Source organism: Hyperolius riggenbachi, chromosome 5, assembly GCF_040937935.1.
Source record: "Hyperolius riggenbachi isolate aHypRig1 chromosome 5, aHypRig1.pri, whole genome shotgun sequence".
In the NCBI taxonomy this organism is placed as follows: domain Eukaryota; kingdom Metazoa; phylum Chordata; class Amphibia; order Anura; family Hyperoliidae; genus Hyperolius; species Hyperolius riggenbachi.
Genome location: NC_090650.1, coordinates 46,294,207 through 46,319,772, shown reverse-complemented (window position 1 = coordinate 46,319,772; position 25,566 = coordinate 46,294,207). Strand labels below are relative to the sequence as shown.

General features: G+C 46.1%; 1 protein-coding gene across 3 annotated transcripts in view; it reads left to right on the top strand.

The window, feature by feature from the left end:
• Window positions 1-25,566, top strand: part of LOC137518168 (LIM zinc-binding domain-containing Nebulette) — a 252,739-nt gene that overhangs the window by 105,698 nt on the left and 121,475 nt on the right. The window lies entirely within an intron of this gene.

Genomic DNA, 25,566 nt, shown 5'->3' with positions numbered 1-25,566 from the left:
GTTTTTGCCTGCGTTTTTCAGAAGTCAGTATCCCAGAAGACTCTGCAATCTCCTGATTCCTGTTGAAATGTAAACTAGAAAAAAAACAAAGGATTCTTTAGCCAATCAGCAATTACAAGAAAAACGCAAACGCACAAAAAATGCAGGCAAAAGCGCATGCTTTTTTAAAACTACATGCACTTTAAAAACGCATGCGCTTGCGATTTTGCTTGCGTTTTTCAGTGTGTACAGGCCCATAGACCCTAATTTCAACTTGTCAGTAACGAATGCAATTTTCGGGATAACAGAACAGAAGGAAAGTAGAAAGTGTACCTTCCCTAAAGAGGTGGGCACTCTTTACTTGAGGAAACTAATTGCCAAAAATTGGAAGAGCTTAGATCATACCTATTTTTCAGACTGGGTTAGGGAAATGGACATTGCCTATGACAGATTAGAGATCTCTGGGTCTGAAGTGAATTTAACTCAATATAAAACATTAGAGTGGTTTGGACTAATATAAAGGAATATTTATCTCTCACAGATATATAATAAAGGCATTAACCTCCCCGGCGTTCTATTGAGATCGCCAGGGAGGCTGCAGGAGGGTTTTTTTTTCAATTAAAAAAAAACTATTTCATGCAGCCAACTGAAAGTTGGCTGCATGAAAGCCCACTAGACGGCGCTCCGGAGGCGTTCTTCCGATCGCCTCCGGCGCCCAGAACAAACAAGGAAGGCCGCAATGAGCAGCCTTCCTTGTTTGGCTTTCCTCGTCGCCATGGCGACGAGCGGAGTGACGTCATGGACGTCAGCCGACGTCCTGACGTCAGCCGCCTCCGATCCAGCCCTTAGCGCTGGCCGGAACTGATTGGTCCGGCTGCGCAGGGCTTGGGCGGCTGGGGGGACCCTCTTTCGCCGCTGCTCGCGGCGGATCGCCGCAGAGCGGCGGCGATCAGGCAGCACACGCGGCTGGCAAAGTGCCGGCTGCGTGTGCTGCTTTTTATTTGAAGCAAATCGGCCCAGTAGGGCCTGAGCGGCAGCCTCCGGCGGTGATGGACGAGCTGAGCTCGTCCATACCGCTCAGGAGGTTAATAAGTGTTCTCGGGGGCCACCCATTATGGTTTATCCCCAATAAAGATCATATTGCCCCACCATTAAATGGAAATGGAAGGATTTATGGGAAAATTGGAGCATCATTCTTGCTACCCAGCCTGTAAGTAAGAGAATGTGAGGTGTTTGTTGGGTGGGGTATGACTGTCCTATGGGGTGGTGTGGGGCTGAGGGGGGAGAAAGGGGTGATCCTAGGGTTAGTTGCACAGGTACCGTATTAGACACTATTATTGTGTAGTGTTGACTCTTTGGCATTAGTAATAGTTTTTAATAATGGGCAGTATTGGCATGTACGGTAGTTTGATTTTTCCTGTTTTCACTTTTTTCTTCTTTTTTGAAGCAATGATGCAAACCGTGCCTGACTTAACCTCTTGAGGACCCACCCTTTACCCCCCCTTAAGGACCAACGCTGTTTTAGCTGCTCTGTGCTGGGTGGGCTCCACAGCCCCCAGCACAGATCAGGGTGCAGGCAGAGCGACCAGATCGCCCCCCTTTTTTCCCCACTAGGGGGATGATGTGCTGGGGGGGGGTCTGATCGCTCCTGCCTGATGGGTGTTGCGGGGGGGGCACCTCAAAGCCCCCCTCCGCGGCGAGATTCCCCCCTCCCTCTCCTCCCTGTCCCCCCTGGTGATCTGGGCTGCACAGGACGCTATCCGTCCTGTGCAGCCAGTGACAGGCTGTCCCCTGTCACATAGCGGCGATCCCCGGCCGCTGATTGGCCGGGGATCGCCGATCTGCCTTATGGCGCTGCTGCGCAGCAGCGCCGTACAATATAAACAAAGCGGATTATTTCCGCTTGTGTTTACATTTAGCCTGCGAGCCGCGATCAGCAGCCCGCAGGCTATTCACGGAGCCCCCCGCCGTGAATTGACAGGAAGCAGCCGATCGCACGAGCGGCTGCTTCCTGATTAATTAGCCTGCAGCCGGCGACGCAGAACTGCGTCGCTGGTCCTGCAGCTGCCACTTTGCCGACGTATGAGTGCGCGGTCGGCAAGTGGTTAAGGTAAATACCTTAAACGAATCAGGATACACCTCGGTGGGAGGGCTGAGCTTGAAATGAGAAAAAAAAAAAGAAGAGATTGGGGGAAAGGTAGAGAGTGGAAAGTGAAAGGCAGAAAGGGGGAAAGAGACATGAGTGAGTGTCCGTGTGTCTGTGGGGAAAAAGAGAGTGGGGGAAGGGAAAGAGAGAGAGGAGATGGGAAGAATGAGACAGAAATGGAGGAGACAGAGACACACAGGACAGACTAAAGGGGGGTTCTGGGTGCCAGTAAAACACCCTCTCCCCCACCCCCAACTTGCCTATGATTTGACCATATTCAGCAAGACAATAGTGAGGACATCAATATAAGGGGCCCATACACCTAACGATTTTCCCACTGATATACAGCAGATTCGATCACTGTGATCGAATCTGCTGTGAAATCGTTGCGCAAACGCTGACAGAATGATCGATTTCCATCCGAAATCTATCGTTGCAGTCGATTCCCGTCGAGCCGTCCGTGCGGAAGATTTTTATCGATCGCCGGTGAGTCGGGAGTGCATCGATAGCGGCGTTCGAATGCCCGGCGACCGACGCAATACAGCTGCAATACATTACCTGATCCGTCACCGCTGCTCCATCTCCGCACTGGGCTCTGAGTCCAGCAGGCTTCACTTCTTCCTGTCTCGGCAGGAAGTTTAAACAGTAGAGCACCCTCTACTGTTTAAACTTCCCCGGACAGAAAAAAGTGAAGCCAGCCGAAACCCGGAGCCCAGCGGAGAAGAAGACAGCGGTGACAGCAGGGACACGCGACGGTGGAGCAGGTAATGTATGCGGGCGGGCGGGTAGCGGCAGCACCACCACAGATTGTGATCGGTTTCATGCTGAAATCGAATCACAATCTGTTTGCAGTAAAGGTAGCCATACGATCCCTCTCTGATCAGATTCGATCAGAGAGGGATCTATCTGTTGGTCGAATCTGATGGCAAATCGACCAGTGTATGGCTACCTATGGTGGAGTTCCTCATTCCAGCACTGCAGACAGCAGTCATGGCCTATGTAAAGTAAAATCTGATTGGGCTTGTGAAAAGTAACACGTGATTGGTTGTTGTTAGAATACTGCATGTGGTGCTTTACTCTTTCTACAGTTTACACAGTTTTATTGTGAAGACCTAATTGTGTAACTATGATGCACTGATTCAGGGGTGAAGTCATCTGCGCTTACCCATTCTCTTTATAAATAGTAAAGGAAATAACTCCCTTCCCTTCTGGTGACAGCATATTTTATGACGAGTCCCAGAATTTAAGATATCCTGTATATGGCTGCGTATTACTTCACCGAGACTCTACTCCACCCTAAAAGCCATTAACCTTGGGCGGTGATGTAGAATTAGGAGGAAACCTATACTTCAAGCAATCCTTAAAATACATACTGTATATTCTCTGCATGTTGGAGTAACAGGCCTGCTTACCACCACAGCATGTTTAGCTATAGCTGGATGCCGCTGTTTATTTTCTTTTTGTTTTGACTTGTTTTGTTTTGCATGCATTAGAGTAGCCATCTTGCTGGTGATGTCAGTACTATGAGCAGAAAAAGAATCACTGCAGTTTTAACTCAGTACAAGTAATATTATATTTTAAAGTTACCATATATACTCGCATATAAGCCGACCCGCGTATAAGCCGAGACACCCACTTTTCCCTCAGAAACCAGGAAAAAGTGATCGAGTTGCATATAAGCCCCTTCCACAGTATAGCCCCCTCCACAATAGCCAGATGTGCCCCCAGTACACATCACCCTTCATCCCCATAGCTAGATGTGACTCAAGGATGATACAGCTGAGTCTCAAGACACCACTAGATGGTGTCATAGATATGAGACACAGTGTTTGCCACACAGGAAGAATTCCTGATCATTGCACCGCTGACACGTTGCTGGCACACTTTGCTCCACAAGCCAGGGGACACAGGTAGTCTTGAGCAGCGCACTCTGCACACCATGTTGCAGGGGATGGGGGGCACTGACACAGCAGGGAGCCAGCTGGCAAGAGCAGAATTACTAGTGCATGATCCTTACGCTCCTCTGCCATTAACAAAACCTGCTCCACCATCCGTTCTGCTCCACTGACTCGCATATAATCCAATGGGGTAAATTTTCAACACACTTTTTGTCTGAAGACATTAAAAAAAACGAAAAAACAAAACAGATACTCACCTAAGGAGAGGGAAGTAATATTTTGGCTGAGCAGAAGAAGGATGGTGCTATGATGTATGTCACAGCACCATAGATAAAACAGGATTAAAAGTATTTTCCACAACACCCACCCCAGTTCAGGGGTTCTTTAAGGCTCGTAGCTGTGCCGGATCAGAATGCTCCCAGCCATGAGAGGACGTTCGAGGAAGCACTCCGGCCATGGCCGGGCATGCATGGTAGTCCCTGACTGGCTCAGTTGGGACTTTACTGGGGCAGACAGCGGCAGAACGTACGGGAACAGACTGACACCGAAGTAGCCAACAGGGGGCTAGAGGATGCCCAGGTAACTATAAAACCTTGTGCTGTATTTATCTCAGGTACACTTTAAAGGACTTTCGAGGCAAAATATGTAATCTATTTTATAGTCATCTGGGGCGTCTTCCAGCCCTTAGCACCCGTCTGAGTCACTCGCCGCAGCCCCGGTCCTCCTTGGTGTCCCTGCTGGCCGGCCGTAATGATCGTGACCCGCCGGCGATGTCAGCTCTTCTGTACCTGCGCGAGCGTGTTCACACCATCTGGCGCGTACTGCACTTGTGTAGTAGTTGTGTGCAGGAGCAGTACGTGCCAATTGAGGTGGAAGAGTTGACCCCGTCGGCGGATCGCAAAGAAACCCCAGGTAAGTAAAAAATAGATTACATTTTTAAGAAGTCCTTTAAGACGTAATCTGTTATTTAGCCAGGATTGTTACCCTGTTGCCTTTGATTCCTGTATTAGAACATTACACATTCTAACATTACACATCCTTCCTGTAAGTGTGACACTTGTGTTGGAAGAATCAGTATTAAGAAAAACAGACGATCAAACCCGACAATAGGGGTGACTCACAGGCGTGACAATGTAGGGCTTTCTGCGTATATTATATATATTTAGCATTATTATGGATTCAGCGTGTGTGCGCAGCTCAGAGAACCCGCTTCACACGGCTCTCATCAAAGCGCTGCTTATCCCAGGATGAGTGTTACCTCCCGCATGGAGTCCACTTCGTATTCTAGGCAGAGAGCTTGCTGGGTAACTGTATCATTCCTCTCGCATTCTTCTGAGGACAGAGCTATTAATTTGCCGAGATACACAACGGTGCAAAACATGGATGAAAAACAATGCACCACCTACAGAAAAGCAAGTCAACAAGGAGTGTTGTGACCGTGTAAATTGCGAGAACGCGGTTTGTGTGCTGTCAGGCAGGTTGGGGAACTCCAAGGCGTGGCGCTGCTGTTATTGGAATGTCTGCGGTACCAGGGAATGCAGTACCTTCACATATAGTGATCTTTCTGCCCCTTGCACATTCCTAGGAGTCCAGGTTCACCATGAGCTTGCTGGGTAATCTGTAACTCTGGGTGTTTCAAGTCCTAGCCCACTGAGCCATATTAATCCATGCCATGCACTGATGAGAATCAACGAAATTGAAACAGTCTGTATAAATACTGGATTAGTTTTGCTCTGCAATATTAAAAGACCATTATCGCAAAAAAAATAGGCAGTTAAAATCTGACAGAACCAACAGGTTTTGGGCCAGTTCATCTCCTCATGGGGTATTCTTATGGTTTTCTTTGTTTTCAACGGCATTTCCTGAACAGCAGTTGCAAGGTCAAACTGACAAAATAGTGTGCAAGTGATTAGGGAGGCTGGCTGGTATCTTACTATTTTGGCAGTAAACCTGCTGTTCAGGAAATGCTGTTGAAAACAAAGAAAAGCATAAGAATCCCCCTTGAGGCGATGGACTGGACCAAAACCTGTTGGTTCTGTCAGATTTTAACTGCCTACTTTTTTCGCGATAGTGGTCCTTTGAGATTGACCATCTTTACAGAGGGACTGAACATAACCTGGGACCACCCAGTTGGAAAGCAGCACCATAGTGCGAAAATGTACCATCAAAGACAAAAGCCGATTATTGCATGCACCGGCACTGCACCATCACCTAAAAGTAGTGCAGAAAAAATTTCCTTCCTTTTCGTTGGTCTGTGATGATGATAAAAACGAACAGTGTGGTCTAAATTTTAAAACTGTCTTTTGCTTTCGAATTCTTTTTGGTATCAGTGACTAGGGGTGTGGTGGGGGAATCACTAGGGTGTGACTAGGGGTGTAGTGGGGGAGTGACTAGGGGTGTGGTGGGGAAGTGACGCGGTGTGACTAGGGGTGTGGTGGGGGAGTGACCAGGGGTGTGGTGGGGGAGTGACTAGGATGTGACTAGGGGTGTGGTGGGGGAGTGACTAGGGGGTGTGGTGGGGAGTGATTAGGGGTGTGACTAGGGGTGTGGTGGGGGAATGACTAGGGTGGGACTAGGGGTGTGGTGGGGGAGTGACTAGGGGTGTGGTGGGGGAGTGACTAGGGTGTGACTAGGGGTGTAGTGGGGGAGTGACTAGGGGTTGACTAGGGGTGTGGTGGGGGAGTGATTAGGGGTGTGACTAGGGGTGTGGTGGGGGAGTGATTAGGGGTGTGGTGGGGGAGTGATTAGGGGTGTGACGGGGGAGTGATTAGGGGTGTGGTGGGGCAGTGATTAGGGGTGTGGTGGGGCAGTGATTAGGGATGTGGCAGGGGTATGTGTTAAAGTGTCCCTCTTTCTTATCTCCAAAAGTTAGGAGGGAAGGAAGAACTCTTTAAAGTGGGATTGTCAGCCATAAAATCACATTCCTTTACCCACTGCTCTGTGTACCGGACCGCATTGGTGATATGCTCCTATTTATTGCCTGAGGAAGTAGGATATACCCGCGAAACGCGTTGCACCTTTTTCGGAGTATGTAAATAAACTGATTTTTGCTTAAAACAGCAATTTTTGTGTCTGTTTTGGAGGGGTAAGTCCACCGCTACCTACTTCATTTTATCAATTTTAAAGAAATATTGTTTTTACCCTGTTGGCGCCTCTGTACTACTTTTGCAGTTGTTTCCACCCCTGGTGGAGGGAAATTCCTCTTTTTTCCCGATCTACAGAGAGCGACTTCTTAATCCTGAGTGGGGACAGGTCTAATCTCCTCACCTGCCTTCATAGTGGTTACCTGGACGGTAACCCTTGTTTGTGAGTATAATCTACCTATACTTACCTTCCATACCCAATTTACAGTACATACTACACTATACTGGGCTCTCGGCGTCTTTCCTTATATTATTTAAAGTGTAACTGTCAGGCAAAAATCGATTCTTTATTTTTATCTGGTAAACAAGTACGGTAATAAGGATGTTAACCAGGCAATCCACAAGTTAAAAATCACTATTACTTTTCTTGTTGATAAATCATCATTCCCCAGTTTACCTGGCTCTTATTTGGTGTACACAAAAAGGAAGTTGCAGGGCATGCTGGGTTGTCCTTTTGTGCTTCTCTAATTTCCCTTCAGACTTAAACTAATGCAGCCTGTTTAGCTAAAGCATAAACATACATATATCCAGGCACATCGCCTCTAGTTAGGACATTAAATAAATTATTAGGGAAAGGGAGGTGCTGAAGGGGGTGTGGCTAGAAACAGCAAAAATCAATTAACCCTTCGCACTCTCACATGCAAATGTTCAAACAAATGCATTCACAGATTTACTCATCCAGGCACAACTGTTATCCCTACAGCTAAATTAAAAGCCAGGGTTTTAGTTCACAGAAGAATGCATTCTTATGCTTAGTCACCTATACTGCGTAGAAGTACCCAGGTAAACATAGGTGTCCTAACTCTGGCCCTGTAACATGCATAGTGCAGACATGCAAACACATTCATTGCATCAAACCTATCAATGGATTAGGAGCACACATCCTAACTTCCTCTCCTGGGAAAGACAGTGCATCTTACCAATCGCACAAGGGAGCTAACGTTATGTGTCCATGTGCACCATGCGCATACACCAGCATAAGCTGTCTGCATGCTGACAAACATACAGGGGAAGGAGGGAGTGCACCGAATTGGACCCTAGCCACAGGGGTCAATGATAAGAATAAACATACATATATCCAGGCACATCGCCTCTAGTTAGGACATTAAATAAATTATTAGGGAAAGGGAGGTGCTGAAGGGGGTGTGGCTAGAAACAGCAAAAATCAATTAACCCTTCGCACTCTCACATGCAAATGTTCAAACAAATGCATTCACAGATTTACTCATCCAGGCACAACTGTTATCCCTACAGCTAAATTAAAAGCCAGGGTTTTAGTTCACAGAAGAATGCATTCTTATGCTTAGTCACCTATACTGCGTAGAAGTACCCAGAAGTGCGAAGGGTTAATTGATTTTTGCTGTTTCTAGCCACACCCCCTTCAGCACCTCCCTTTCCCTAATAATTTATTTAATGTCCTAACTAGAGGCGATGTGCCTGGATATATGTATGTTTATTCTTATCATTGACCCCTGTGGCTAGGGTCCAATTCGGTGCACTCCCTCCTTCCCCTGTATGTTTGTCAGCATGCAGACAGCTTATGCTGGTGTATGCGCATGGTGCACATGGACACATAACGTTAGCTCCCTTGTGCGATTGGTAAGATGCACTGTCTTTCCCAGGAGAGGAAGTTAGGATGTGTGCTCCTAATCCATTGATAGGTTTGATGCAATGAATGTGTTTGCATGTCTGCACTATGCATGTTACAGGGCCAGAGTTAGGACACCTATGTTTACCTGGGTACTTCTACGCAGTATAGGTGACTAAGCATAAGAATGCATTCTTCTGTGAACTAAATCCCTGGCTTTTAATTTAGCTGTAGGGATAACAGTTGTGCCTGGATGAGTAAATCTGTGAATGCATTTGTTTGAACATTTGCATGTGAGAGTGCGAAGGGTTAATTGATTTTTGCTGTTTAGCTAAAGCCTCTTTGCCTCCTGTTTTCCCCTCGCACACCATATTTCTCATGCTGAGACAATGCACTTTCTATAGTGAAGCGCAGGCAATGCATACACAATCAGGCAGTGGAGAGTAAGGGAGGAAATGACATCAGAATTGGCTTCAAAATAGCCACAGTTAAAATAGGAAATATTAAGAAGGATTTTCTGTTTTCTTTTTTTACTGTAGAAAAATCAAAATCAAAATGTGGACAGTGCAATACATATACATAAGTAGAGCAAGTATTTATCTACTTATATGTTTATTTTTCTGAGATAGTATGGCTGACAGCTTCTCTTTAAAACACTTATCTCTCCTAAATATTTAATCAGTTCCTTCCTACCAGTAAAAACAAAAATAGCCGAGATAAAGCCAGAGCACTCTGCTGCATTTATATAAACTGCAAACACAAGAGCAGAGAGGGTGTGTTACCGCAACCATGGGGCTTACAGGCCGGCAGCCACAGAGATACGCTGTTACCATGAACCTCCAGCCCTAGAGACAGAGCAGCAGGGCTGTCAGGACAAAAATCATCTGACTCCTCAGTAGAGATGGCCCAAACGGTTCGCATGCGAACTTATTCGCATTCACGGTGAACCGCGAACTATATGCGAATTCGACCCGCCCCCTACACTACATTATTAGGGTCAACTTTGACCCTCTACATCACACACGCAGTGTTATATACCAGTCACTGCACCTGTTCACGGTACCTGTGTGTGTGTGTGTGTGACAGCTGCACATTGTATTGATACCAGTCACTGCATACCTATTCAGTGCACCTACCTACGTGACCGCACTCAGTGTTATATTATATACCAGTCACTGCATACCTGTTCACGGTACCTGTGTGTGTGACACCTGCACATTTGTAATACTAGTCATTGCATAATTATTCACAGTACCTGTGTGACCGCACGCTGTTTAATATATATTGTTCTGTCATTGAGCTACCGCAGCCCGGCGACCATATGGGCTTGAAAACCGTCATCGCCTGCACTCTGGCCATGGTGTGCACCAGTCCAGCACGGCTGTCACTACACAGACAGCTGTTTGCGGTGCGTTACACAGTGAGTTTGGTGTGTCAGTGTGAAGCAGTACTCTAATTACACTCCCTGATTGATGTATACACATGCAAGATGTTTTAAAGCACTTTAGGCCTCCAATTTAGCATGCAATGTCATTTCTGCCCTTAAAACACTGCTGTGCGTCAAATCCAGATTTTTCCCAGGGACTTTTGGCGTGTATCCCACTCATCCATTGCAAAAACTCAGATGTTTGACCCCTTGAAACATCTTTTTCATCACTTTTGTGGCCAGCATAAATGTTTCTAGTTTTCAAAGTTCGCCTCCCCATTGAAGTCTATTGCGGTTCGCGAAAGTCCGCGCAAACTGAACATTTGCGGAAGTCCGCGTTCGAAGTTTGCGAACCGAAAATCGGAGGTTCGAGCCATCTCTACTCCTCAGTTTATGAAACCACTGACTCTGACTCCAGGTATCCCAAATTATTCCGACTCTAATTCCTCGACTCCGACTCCTTACTCTGATACTTACCAGGGCCGTGGAGTTGGTACAAAAATCATCCGACTCTACAGTCTGTGAACCCACCGACTCCGACTCCAGGTACCCAAAATTACTTCAAATCCTTGACTCCAACTCCACAGCCCTGTAGGGCAGTTCCACTTTCCATGTGGCCAGGCTGAACTACAATAGCCTATTATAAGTAGACATCCTTAAATTTTGATGCAGAAGTTTCTACATGAGTGTCCTCTCACCTCTTGATTGGCCCTAATTTCTGTCACAGTAGGGCATTTTGAGATTCATCTTCTGAGGTTATCTTTTGTCTAATCAGTTTTCTTTACTCATTATTTGTGCCTACTAAATTCTAAGCATATCATATGTCTTTGGATATAAGTCGACTTCAGGGCTGGATTTACCATAAGGCACTGTAGGCATGTGCCTACAGGCGCCTGATCATGGAAAGGCAGCTCACTCCCCTCCCCTAGTGCCTCCCTCCCTCCTTCCCTATGCAGAGTCTGGCTACCTAATGCTAAGGGGGCAGCTGTAGCTATGACAGGCAAGGGAAGTAGGGGAGAGGTAACAGCTAGGCCAGCCAGCACACATGCTGTGCAGTTCAGCAGAGGGTTTGTGGTTTCATGGAGATCAAAGTCTAGGGTGCCAGGACATCTGTGCCTATAGGCTCCAGTGAAGTAAATCTGGGCCTGGTCGACTTTGAGTATAGGTTGACACCAATATCTAACCCGCTTAACCCCCTTGGCGGTCTGATCCTTTCCGGATTGTAGGATCTAAAAGCAGTGCAAATTTTTAGCATGCTTTTAGACCCTAAAACCTGGAAAGAAAATCACACCACAAAGAGATCTGCAGCAGCCCCTGCCCCAGCACTCTCTCACCTCCCTGGGATCTAGTGCTGCAGCTCTCCCTCCGTCCTCCAGGTGGCGCTGTAAGCCTATAGTGAGTTTGCGGGCTGTCTTCATGACGACAGATGGCGATCTCACCAGGGGGAAGCAGAGCCTCAGAGGAGAGGAAGAAGAATGGCGGCCGACGTCGGGATCCTCCAGGAGGTGAGTTAAAACGCCTGCTGCACGCATTGCTCTGCATAGACCTCCCGGCGGCTACAACGAGTTCAGCTCGGCATAACCGCTCCTAGCTTGTTTTTTCCACCCCGAGCTAGAGTTGTGATAACAGCTAAGGACGTTAAAGGGTACCTTGAGTGTACCTAAAATGCCAGTGTAACTTACCTTGGGCTTCTACCAGTTCCCCGTAGTCCTTCTGGTTCCTCGCAGTCGTTACAGTCTAAGCTCTGCCCCTATGAAAGTTGGCCGACTGAGCCATTCATGGGCCACTGTGCATGCATGGACATGTGCCTCTGTGATCGAGGCATGCGCTGTTGCAATTTTTATGAACTGTACAAGAATGCTCCTGACCATGGGAGTGCGATTGGGAGGTATGTGCCTAGGGCTGCACATACAGTTTTCGGAGGGGCACAGCAGCTGACTGAAGTACAGTGGAAGGATGGTGTGAGACCAGAAGAACTACAGAGGGCTGGAAGAAGCCTCAGGTAACTTAAACTAGGCATCTTTTTTACTTTAGGTTTGCGATTTTTTTCTTAAAGCGATCCTTAAGTCTAACAAAAAAAATGAGATGTACTCACCTGGGGCTTCCCTCAGCCCAGGAGGCCGCAATAGCAGCATAGGGGGCGATATTATGGCTGGGAACGTGGAGAATCACTCGCGGCCGGTGACAGCCAAATCGGAAGTGTTCGCCGGCGGGTGCAGGAGCATCTGAGCGGGGCTGCGAGGGCACCGATCGGCTGCAGGGGTCTGAGGGAAGCCCCAGGTGAGTAAATCTCATTTTTTTGTTAGACTTAAGGATCACTTTAAATAACTGAAGTATGTCTACTCAGAAAAGTTAATAGCTGCTATTGTGGTCCAGGAAGGGTTCATGGCTGTCTTTGGAGATCAGGAGCGGTTAACAGCGGCACAGCATAAACAATTAAGGACATGTGAATCATCACATATCTTAACATATATTAATAGTAATAATAATTATAATAAGAGCTTGTCCCCAAAATGTACTCTAGACTGTAAGTAGGGACATTAGAATGTGAGTTTCTCTAAGGCAGGGATGTGAACCTCAAATACACAGTGGGCTGAAATTGAAAACTTGGATGAAGTCATGGGCCGGCCAACCTCAATGTTTTGTGGCCACCACCCTACCTTATACAGTTCCCTGGTGTCTAGTGGCCCTGATCCTTCCCATATACAGTTCCCTGGAGTTTAGTGGCCCTCTGTCCCCTATACAGTTCCCTGTTGTCTAGTGGCCCCTCTCCTTCCCCTGTACTGTGTATTTTTCACTATGAAGTGAGAAAATAAAAGCATTTTTAATGGTAAAAATCAGTCTTATTGGTTCAGGGAACATATATTCCCTTTCAGCAATTACTGCTGCAGCAGGTAGTGCCAGAGGTGTGGACAGGAGCAATGCCCAATCATGCATTGCTGTGCTTCCGCTACAAGATTTAGATCTACATCCTCATGGTTGTCACATGAGATGTAGATTTACTGTAGTGGTGGATAAAGTGGTTAAATCCTCAGTAGACTGCTCACTGTGTTAAGCCTCATCTACACGCATAGATGAGGCTCTAATCCGGCGGGATCGCCTCTTCCGCGTCTCCGCCGCGTCCCCGCTCGCCTGCGCCAGATTCGATCCCCGCTCGTCCCCGCGCCGCTTATCTTCCGTTTCCGCTCGATTCCCTGCCATTGTCCCCTCGCGGGGAACGAGCAGGGAATCGGCGGTAGCCACATCGCCACCTCATCTACGCGTCTAGATGAGGCTTTAGACCAGTTACTTAGAAAAAGTTCTAGATTCGGAGTCACAATTTTACAGAGCCATCTGTGGAAACTCATCCTCTACGTGAGCTCTAGAGGAAGGTGAAAGTTGGACCAGGCCTTCTGGATTCAGACCGGACTACTCAAATCTAGACAACTTCCAGCTCATGGTGTTACCTTATCAGTCTGTCAAGAAGGATTATATTGTGAGAGTTCCAGTCTTCCCGTTTGCAATCTATGGATATTGAATTGTGAAGGTGTTGATAGTTCCTTGAATTGCAGGAAGAACAAGTCAGCCAATTGAGGAAGAAAAACAAATTGCTCAGTGGAAAGACTGATGGTGAAGCTCAGATATATAAGCCACATTATAGGACAGCTAGTCTGGCAGGAGAAAAGGCTGATGCTGGAATAATTCCACATGTTAAGGAAACAATGAGAATACACAATATTGGAGAAGCAATGAATGTGAATTTGGCGTTGTGAAGTTCAGTAGGCCACTAGAGTCTGAATCCAGAAAAACTAATTTTGCTAGTGGAAAGTGTGAGGAGAGATGAAGGCATTTTTGGATTTTATTGCTGCTTCTGTCCATTTCTAGAAAACGATCCTAGACTTCCTGTCTGTCACACAGCCTCTTCTCTATGACGCCCTCTAGTGGCTCCTCTCATTACATGTGCCACTGGAGGATTCAGAGAGGAGACACTGTAAGCGTGCATCAGGGAACCTGAAGGGGCAGAGACAAGTAACTCTTCCAACTCACTCTACTCTGTATATGAGGGGGGGGGTCGCCACCTCTAGTGCTCATACCTTCCAAGTTTTTGAGATGAGAAAGAAGGACACTTAAGCCACACCCCTTAGCACACCCCTTCACACCCTTAGGGCCCGTTTCCACTACGCGCAGATTGGATGCAGAAAAACTGACTCCAATGAATGCCTATGGGAAAATCTGCATCAGAAAAATCGCGTTTAGTCATGCATAGAATTGGTCCTTAGCAGACCAATGGGGTTCCTTCTGATTTGAAGGAACCCCATTGGTCTGCTAAGGACCAATGGGGCTCCTTGGAGCCCAAATTCAAAGATGCTTAGAGAGCTCTGAGCTATATAGCTCAGAGCTCTGTCGGGTCCGTGCAGCACAGACGCGTATGCGGCGGCGGCGGCGAGTGACGTCGGGTGCGGCGTAGTTACAATGTAACAAAGTTGTTACATTGTAATAACTTTGTTACATTGTAACTGATAGAACATTTCCGAGGCTATTTCGAGGGATCATTTATTTAAAGGGACAGGTAAGTATTAATGGTTAATTAAGAATATTAAAGGACTTTTTTCGTGGTTATGTTTTTTGTTCAATTAAAATACTTTTTCTAAGTGTTTGTGTGTTTATTTACTTTTAACTCTTAAAGGAAATGGGTAAGGGGTACAAGTACCTCTATACTCATTTCTCCTGGGAGGAGGGTGGGCATCTGGGGGACCCCTTTTTAAAGGGGACTCCCAGATTCCACCATGAACCCCCCCCAGGAAATCGCGGCCTCCACCTCCACCGCCCATCGGAGGTGGAGAAGAGCCCCTTGTCCTTGGATTGGACAAGGGCTCGGAGGGGGAGGGGAAAGCTTGGCTGCCCCTCCCCTTCCGAGACCCCCCAATCCATGGACCATGCGGGCTGGTATAGTCAGGGTGCAGAGCCCCACACGGCCGGTGCTCCGCATTCTGGCTATCCCAGCCTGCATAGGGGACAAAGGGGTTAAAGAGGTCTGGGAGGGGGGACCCCACATCGTTTTTTTTTTATATTTCCCACACTCAGAACGAAGTAAGTAAAACTCTTCCCACTTGGGGGAATCTATGAAAATAATACACTATTGTTACCTGTGCAAAAAAACCTGACATTTTCCGCATTTAAAAGACATTTTCGCCCTTGAAACTTAAAAATCGATTTTCTCAAAAACTATAAGGTCTTTTTGAAAAATGTTTTTTTCCTCTTATTCCCACTGATCCCCTTAATATACCCTGGGAATTTGGTGTTCCTAAACTTTAAGCAGGCTTTGCTATTAACCGTTAAAGTCGGCGGGTTTTTAAATGTTTACATTTTTCCTTTGAAACTTTAACATCGATTTTCTCAAAAACTATAAGGTCTTTTTGAAAAAATTTTTTTTCCTCTTATTCCTCCTGATCTCCTTAATATATTCTCCAAATTTGAGGCTCTTAGCATTTAAGGGGGCTTTGCTATTAACCCTTAAAGTCGGCGGCTACCTAACATTGATCCATGCGTCAACTTTTCCGCTTCGGGAGCATGGCCATACGCATTAATTTCGTAATACCCGTTGCAATGCGAAAATTACGCGAAAATTACGCTTACGCGAAATTTCGCGAAATCCTTCTTCATTACGATTATGTACTTACGGCCATAAACGTAATTACACTAATTACGCGAAATTTCGCGAAATCGTAATTACGCCATTACGCTCATCTCTAGTTGGTACTTTAATCGACAGCTTGTTGTCTGTTTTGGGTCAGCCGGTCCACCACTGCCTCCCGAACACTTTTAACAATTTTAGCGATTTTTATCCTTTTGGCGCCTCTGTCCACTTTTACAATACTCACAGAAGTAGGTTGCATGGGGGCAACCAGCAGCTTAGAGCAGTTGAAGATAAATATCCAACTCCGCTCGGGGTATCCAACCTGTACTGGGTGCAGTCGCACTCTTGAAGAAATAAGCACTTTATAGCCCATTGTTCCCCAACCCTGTTCTCAAGGCCCACCAACAGTGCATGTTTTGTGGAAATCCACAGATGTGGTTAATCGGCTCTGCTGAGACACTAATTACCTCACCTGTGCATGTTTGTGCTTTTCTGCAAAACATGCACTGTTGATGGGCCTTGAGGACAGGGTTGGGGAACTCTGCATAGCCAACCCAATGGTGTGCACCATGTGGGGCTAAGGTGGTACCCCTCCAAACATCATAGGGTATATCAAACTATGATAAAAACACTGAAATCAAAAGGGGAACATGGCTTATCTCAATAATGACAGTCACATATGTCAACAATATTTATTATAAAGCAGTTTAAAGTTAAAATATATTTGAGGCGCTCAATACTCCGGCTGATTAACCCTGCAGTACTGTACTTGGCCTGAGGAAGTGGGCTTAAGGTAAGCCACCTCTCCCTTTCAATCTTAGTGTTTTTAACATCGTTTTATATACATTTGGGTGCCTCTTCTCCTTTTGTGTTTGAAATATATTATAACTTTAAATTAGTAACTTTTACTTTGGAAAAGACAAGTTATTTTTTGCTGTGGTCAGATGGTCCCATAATGATATAAACACATTTCAGCGCTATTATCAGCATGTCAAGAGTGACAAGCTCTTCTGACTAACTGACAAAATTTCACAAATAGAAAAAATGTTTATATGTACAAATAAATGACAGTTCTGAGCCCAATAGAAAAAGTCACCAAAAAGTGATAAGTATACCCGGTTGCCTGCTCACTCGCTGCTGGCGGCCACTTTACGTATTGGCTGCAGCTTAACATATTTTCATGCTTCAGATAAGAGTCTCATAAAACATTGCAGAAATTCAGAATTAGAAGGTGTGGGAACCGAATGTGCTTTATATTTATTGCAGAGGTGCAGGCCAGGGCAGTCATACATATTCTCCAAGTGTAGTGCGGTATGTAGCGATGTGTACAGTACAGAGGTGCAGGGCAGTCACACCTATCCGTTAACCATAATGTGGTATGCAGTGGTGTCTGTGTGTGTGGAGGCGGGGGGAGGTTAAGGGTTTGGAATCAGTAGAGGGTGGTCTTGGGGTTAGGCTTTGGTAGAGGGAGGTCTTAGGGTTAGGCATTGGTAGAGGATGGTCTTAGGATTAGGCAACGGTAGAGGGAGGTCTTCGGGTTAGGCTTCGGTAGAGGGAGGTCTTATGGTTAGGCATTGGTAGAGGGAGGTCTTAGGGTTAGGCTTCAGTAAAGGGAGGTCTTAGGGCTAAGCATGGGTAGAGGGAGGTCTTAGAGTTAGGCATCGGTAGAGGGAGGTCTTAGGGTTAGGCATCGGCAGAGTAAGGTCTTAGGCTTAGGCATCGGTAGAGGGAGGTCTTAGCATTAAGCATCGGTAGAGGGAGATATTAGGGTTAGGCATCGGTAGAGAGCGGTCTTAGGGTTATGCTTCAGTAGAGGGAGGTCATACGGTAAGGCATCGGAAGAGGGAGGTCATACGGAAAGGCATCGGTAGAGGGAGGTTTTAGGGTTAGGCTTCACTAGAGGGAGGTCATACGGTAAGGCGTCGGTAGAGGGAGGTCTTAGCGTTAAGCATTGGTAGGGGGAGGTATTAGGGTTAGGCATAGGTAGAGGGAGGTCATACAGTTAGGCATTGGTAGAGGGAGGGTTCTGTGTGAGAGTAGAGTTTGGTTAAGGCATAGTAAAATATCGGTAAAGATTACCGATATTCTACTATTAAGAATTAAGTAGTAGAATATTAATTTTACAGCCATTCCACTAGCAGCAATCCTCCCACGCCCTTTTTTCCATGCTCCACTTTTACATGTACACCTTGCAGATCCACAGAAGCAGCTTACAGGCTGGTGTGCTTCTGGCCATCACTCTGTAACATTAATGTGTTGGTGGAAAGCGGACATAAGCGCACTAGTGTGCTCAACCCCTAAGTGAATATTACAGGTCAAAAATGGATGTAAATAAATCTTACCAAAAGTCAGCACAAAGGAGCTAATCTAAAAACAAGAGATTTCTGAACTCCTTCTAAAGGTAAATTGAGATATCAGGTTTATGAAACCTGAAATGATTGTGTGTAAAATAATTTCAGCCATAAGTTTGATGTTTTGTACAGGTGCTCAAGACCCCCCCCCCACACACACACACACCCCAATTCCTGTGCCCATCAAAGCAATAAATCTATTTGTTTGGATGTTACAGCAGAATCCTTTTATAGTGAACTCCAAGGGACTGGGAAAATTAGTTTACTCTATCAGAAGTTTACTACATCAGAAACGGTTACTCTCAGACACAAAGTATACTGTAGTACTGTATCCTAATGCTGTCAATTCAGTAATTGGGGGTCATTTTCTTTTTCAATGCTTCAGCAAGCGAGCACAGACAGCGTCTAAGCTAGATCACAATGCAGAGTGCTTAATATGCAATAATTTGCATGCAATTGCACAGGAAGCAAAGGTCCCACCAGTTAATGCAGGTAGTACTGATAGTGTGCTCCTCTGTCCACAATTATGTGCAGCCTGGATGATGCTGTAGCGTTGCAGCCGTGCACAAGCAAGTCACAGGTCACTGGCAATTCCCTCAGTAATCAGGCAGCAGCTTACATAGGAAGCATAGGCCTCATCAGCAGTTGTTTTTGAGATAAGCCATGCAGGCCCAGAGTAGTGTGCAAATAACGATCAGCCTATAAGTGGCTCCCAGCCCACCCACTGACCACGGCTCATGGGTCTCTGACTGACGGATAAGGCATGTGCCCGCCCACTTTCTACTATAGCTGGATACCGAATACTACAGGGGCCAAAAAACAGGTTTACTATAACAGAAGTTGTAGTTTATCCGGGTTTACTATACCAGGCGTTACTCCCATATACTTATAATGGTGTTTGGCCGAGACCTGGACATTTGGTTTACTATACTTGAATGTTTACTATATCAGAGTTTACTATAATGAGATTATACTGCAGTTTTGTCCTGAGGAGCTGCAGGGAGCCTTATGTCTCCGCACCTTCTCCATAGATCAACTATGCCGCTAGCCTGAGCCAAACATGCAGAAACCATCGCAGGGCTGCCAGCAATGCTACCAGCTGGAAAGAGCAGAAGAATCACTGAGACTGGCTAAACGCTAAGGGTCCTTTCACACACAGTACTTGTGTTTAAAGTTAACCTGAGGTGAGAGGGATATGGGGCTGCCATATTTATTTCCTTTTAAGGAATACCAGTTGCCTGGCTGCCCTGATGATCTCTTTGGCTGCAGTAGTGTCTGAATCACACACCTGAAACAAGCATGTGGCAAATCAGGTCAGACTTTAGTCAGAAACACCTGATCTGCTGCATGCTTGTTCAAGGTCTATGGCTAAATGTATTAAGCTACATACACACGAGGCACGGATGTCTGCAGTTGCATGGAGACAAGCAACAGTTGAAAGTCTCTAGCAACGACAGTTGTATACAAGCAACGATTGTATACACGAGGCAACCTGTCTGCAACATAGCGGAAACTGTTGCTCAGCAACTTCTGTCGCAGGTTCAATGAACAGTCGGACTCACAAGAGTTGCTAGAGACTAGCATACACACGACCGCACCGACTTGAGACTAGCAACGGTTCCTGCAACAGCTGTTGCCGGTGATTGAACAAGTCAATCGCCTGGCGACAGCTTTGATTAGCAACAGTTGCTTGTGCGCGCCTCATACACACGGGAGACCTGTCACCGCAACATGCGCGCGCCATGTGTTTCCAGCAACAGTTGTAGCCCGTGTGTATGGGCCATTAGAGGGAGAGCATCAGTAAGACAGCCAAGTGATGAATTTATGAGCAGGGCAGCCAAATGATGGATTTAGATCCAAGGAGGGGACCGCATGCTAATTTCGCAGGGAGGTCCTGTGGGTAGTCTGACCTGGTCCCGACATGGACATAAACTGTCACTTGCATACCTGATTTTTAACTCTTTCAGCAGAGAAGAGTAAAAAGGAACACAGCACAGTTATTTGTGTGCTTGGCACTGTACATACATATGTCTAGCTTATCATTTCATATGTCACATCGGGTGCCCTTTAAGAGTGGAGTTAAAGGAGAACTGTAGTGAGAGGTATATGGAGGCTGCCATATTTATTTTCTTTTAAGCAATACCACTTGCATGGCTGCCCTGCTGATCATCTGCCTCTAATACATTTAGCCATAGACCCTGAACAAGCATGCAGCAGATCAGGTGTTTCTGACATTACTGTCATATCTGACAAGATTAGCTGCATGCTTGTTTCTGGTGTTATTCAGACACTACTGCAGCCAAATAGACCAGCTGGGCTGCCAGGCAACTGGTATTGTTTAAAAGGAAAATAAATATGGCAGCCTCCATATCACTCTCACCTCGGGTTCACTTTAAGCAATGCATATACCTATCTGTTGAGGGTCCCTAGTATGTACCATGTGAATACATTCCTCTGTCTGGAAGAACATGAAGTGATGTGTTGCATTGCAATGGATAATAAGGTAATCGGCATATGTGAAAGGGCCGTAACAAAGCATGGACAGATTCCACATGTCCGTTGCTCATCATTTGTGAAAGGACCCCACGCGTGTCAGGGTTTGATAAGTGGGGGTGTTATCCACCAGCATTAAAAAAAGAGGCATGCCACGTTGTGTCGCGATCATGCTCAGATGTGACTCCATAAGTCAGCTTCACCGACCCCCATGCCAAGTCCTAGCAAGCACCTGGCCGGTGCACGGAACCAGCTGATAGCAGGGCCGGATTTACCATAAGGCACTGTAGGCACGTGCCTACAGGCGCCTGATAATGGAAAGGCGTTTCACTCCCCTCCCTGAGTGCCTCCCTCACTACTTCCCTATGCAGAGTCCTGAGCAGAGTGTAAATGAGATGATCTCCCTTCAGTCAGGGGCACCACTAGCTACTTAATACTTAGGTTCTTCTAGCTATCTCATACTTGGGGCCCCCTCTACCCACTTATTATGGAATATACTTCTGGCTACCTAATAATTAGGGGCACCTGTAGCTACCTATGACAGGCAAGGGAAGTAAGGGAGAAGTGACAGCTGGGACAGCCAGCATACTTGCGGTGCAGTTTGGTGGGGGTTTGTAGGTTCATGAGGGTGAGGTCTAAGGTGCCAGGACATCTGTGCCTATAGATCCTGTTAGGTAAATCTGGGCCTGGCTGATAGTCACTGAATTCACCCCCTAAAATTTAATAACATTGCTCATTTTTACAATATTACTTTATAAAATGTTTAGTCATTGTTTGCCTACTGTAAAATATTTCCTCCCCCCGATTTACATTCTTAAATCTTTACTGCTGGCAGGCGCAGCACTGAGGAATGGTTGTCTGTTGTGTGCTCTGAAGTCAGTAGAAACTACACCTGGTCTCAGAATGCACCGGATGGAGAGGGCTGCATAGCTAAATAGCCAAGGCTAAACATCACTGGGAGGGAGGTGTTACAAACCAATTTACAACAAGATCTAGATATAGGAAGTGTTTCTGATGCTAAAACTAGGATGATTAACGTAAAATTGGGTAGGTATCCTGAATACTGTACTTTATCCTTCTACATGTGGTTGTGGTGCCTCTTTAACCACTTAGGCTGCTTTCACAGTGGGACGTTACAGGCGCACGTTAGAGCAGCCTGTAATGCACCCCACCACACAGCAATGAAAAATCAATGGGCTGCTCACAGTGTCCATGTTGCGTTACATTGTAACGCTGCATGTTCGTTTGAAGTGCAGCATACTGTGTGTTCTAGCGGCTTAAGCCGCGTTACACTGTTTACACATGCTCAGTATGGTTTTTTTTTTGTAATTTCAGAAGCGAGAGGAGGCGGGGAGAGGCCGCTACGTAGCCAGGCACATGGCTACTTGACATTCACTGCACTTGCAGTGTTTACTTCTTGGAGATTGGCTGGTGGGACCACGTGATGTGGAGAGCTCTGCTCACGTGGTCTCCGCAGCGCCTCCGACACTCTTGGTAGCATCCTGCTCCAACACCACCAGGCGTTGCGTTAGGGGCACGTTATGCGACCTTAACGTAGCATCTAACGCAACGTCTTAGTGGGGAAGAAGCCTTAAGGCATGTTAGTCATATTAACCTATCCTATTTGCCCCGGTTACCGGCAGACAGACATTTTGATACGTCGTTCGCTGCTGCCTCCACCGTGGACGCGCACATCTACTCCTGGCGCGTGTACCTGCCGTAAATGACAGATCTGTAATTGGTGAACGGGAACATGAGTTCCCTGAGCCAATCAAAGTGACTGTAAGGGTAAAAACTTTATTTAAAAAAAATACATAATTAATTACGTTAGGGACTCAGGTTTTTTTTTACTATGTATGTCATGAGGGTATATTACTGTTATTTTTGCAAATAAGGCCTTGTAATCATTGATCAGGTATAAAAAAAACCCAAATCAATAAAAATACACTTTTAGTTCAGAATAATATATTGTTGCCATACATTGTACTAGGGATATAATTTAAATGTAATAACCGGGACAAATGGGCAAATAAAATGTGTGATTTTATTCATAGTAGCATTGTTTATTTTAAAACTTTTCCCTTTAAAATGAATAGAGAGTAATTACTGAAAACAAATCACCCCCAAAAATGTGTTGAAAAAGACAAGGTATAAAGATCATTTCAGTGTTATAAGTGATGATAAAGTTGTTAGCAAATGAATGGAAGGAGTGCTGACAGGTTCTTAAAGAGGAACTCCAGAAAAAATAATGTAATTAAAAAAAGTGTTTCATTTTTACAATAATTATGTATAAACTAGTTAGTCAGTGTTTGCCCATTGTAAATCTTTTAAATCCCTGATTTACATTCTGACATTTATCACATAGTGACATTTTTACTGCTGGCAGGGTGATGTAGCTGCTGCTTGCTTTTATGGCAGTTGGAAACAGCTGCCAACAGCTATTTCCCACAATGCAACAAGGATCACAGACAGGAAACTGCCAGGACCATTGTCCGCAGAGTTGCTTGTGGGAGGGGTTTCACCACAATATCAGCCATACAGTGCTCCCTGATGGTCTGTTTGGGAAAAGGAATAGATTTCTCATGTAAAAGGGGGTATCAGCTAGACAGCTACTGATTGGAATAAAGTTCAATTCTTGGTTGGAGTTTCTCTTTGAGGGTAAAAACCCCTTTGTGTTGAAGTGGTTAAATGGTCTTGGACATTATTTTGTGAGTCTGCAGTTCATTCTCTATTTCTCTATTTCCCCCTCTCACACTTGCCCCAATTCCAGCTCTTTTGCAGTGCTTAATACCTGGCTGACAGCATCAGCGGTTTGGTTGAGGAACATCGGGAAACCCCAGCTGGAGACTGGCGAAACGGGGGATTAATATAAAGAAGCATTAGAGATAATTACACATACTGAAGTTAAAAATATGTTTAGCAATTTTAGAATGCTAAATTGCAGCGTGCCTCTTCAGCATCATAGAATATTCATGCAGGGCTTCTCTCAGATCCTTTCTAATCATGTTTCCAGAAATGATTATTTCAATCACTGCATTCTGTCCTCCGAGGCTCTCATTGTTTCAGATACATGTGAGGTACGTTTTCATTCTCACAGACTGGCCACCAAATACTTTTTTGTCTGTATATTGTTATCCAGGAAACCCACCGACTTGTTTAAAGGGAACTGGTCTGGCTAAATAAATATAAAAGCTGACCTAAATTTAGAACTTCCTCTCTGCTCTAAAAGATATGCAACTGCATCATAATCTTTAAAGAGAACATTTGTGAAATCCAGGGGCGTCACTAGGTCCCACCGGGCCCGCCTGCAGAAATTCGGGCCATTTTGGGGGACGGTCCCCCCCCCTCCCTCACCTCGAGCTCTCCCCTCTGCGCTCCCCTCCAGCATCAATACGATTGTGTGTGTAGCGGCAGGCAGCGGCAGATACATACCTTCCGTGCGCTCCAGCGTGGACGTTCCTTTCTCTCTAGCCTCTGACGCGACTTCCTGTATAAACAGGAAGTCGCTTCAGACACTAGAGGGAGGAACGTCCACGCTAGAGCGCACGGAAGGTATGTATCTGCCGCTGCCCACCGCTGCACACACGGGGGCAGGGGCTGCAGGCCCTATTTTTACGCCAGTGGTGAAATCATATTAGGACACAGAGGCATGTTCTTTATACAATCACCTGCCTCTGTGTCCTTTCAGTGTGCCTCCAGCCCCCCTCACCCCTCCTCCCCCGGGCTCTGCTGTCCCCCATTATAAAAAGCGCCAGGCTAGAGACAGACAGATTGTCAGTAGCCTGTTATTTACCTCAGGCTGCCACTCACCGCCGCTCCCCCGCCTCCTGTATAGTGCGGCTCCCCGCCTGTGTACCTTCCCTGCCGATTGGAGGAAGCTTACAGGGGCGGGGAGGAAAGGGACACAGGCGGGGAGCCGCGCTATACAGGAGGCGGGGGAGCGGCGGTGAGTGGCAGCCTGAGGTAAATAACAGGCTACTGACAATCTGTGTGTCTCTAGCCTGGTACTTTTTATAATGGGGGACAGCAGAGCCCGTGGGGGGAGGGGGGGGGGGGGCTGGAGGCACAATGGAAGGACACAGAGGCAGGTGATTGTGTACAGAACATTCCTGTGTGCCCTAATATTATTTCACAAACTTACCTCGGGTTTTCTTTCAAGAAAAACATCTCTTTGTTACAGCTGATACAAATTCTGCAATAAATCTGCAGTGTGTCGACTTCCTTTTTTCAGGTAAGCAGACATATTGTTAACATTATGTGTTTACAAATGAGATCTATGCCACAGCAGTCAGCTAAAAAAGCTGAGGGATCAAATTACAACAAGGGGGGAATTAGACAGGCTAAACACTCTAAATACATACAGGGTGCATTTCTCTCTGTTTTCCTTCTGTCCTGTGCAAGAGTTAAGGTCCACTTTAACTAGTGTAGCATGAAGTATGCTGAGGGTGCTGACAGCTTCAAGCAAATTGGTACCTCCTGACCTGAAACCCATCTCAATACGAATACCAGCAACCAGGCAGAACTACAGATAATGGCTCCTCCAGCAAAATGTGATGCCCACCCACATCCACACTCTTTTCTCACATGGTCACCACCATAATCAGGAGGCCCACCCATCATGCTCCACCCATAGTTACACCTCCAATCAGTCTCCTGGATCCAGAGTGATCCCTAATACTCACCTCGGCGTAACAGTAAGATGTACCCTGCATTCCCTGAATGATGCTGCAGGCTGCATGATTGCAATTTTAGCAAATCGGAATTGCACCTGTGGAATCATTGGCATAGGCTTGACCAAGCAAATGCTCATATTCATGTCCAGATGAACCGCTCAGGGTAAGTCCAATTCTAACTTGGCACTACCTACAATAAGATCACTCAATGTTTGCTGACACTTATGTTTATAAAGTTGCGTTTATGTGGGG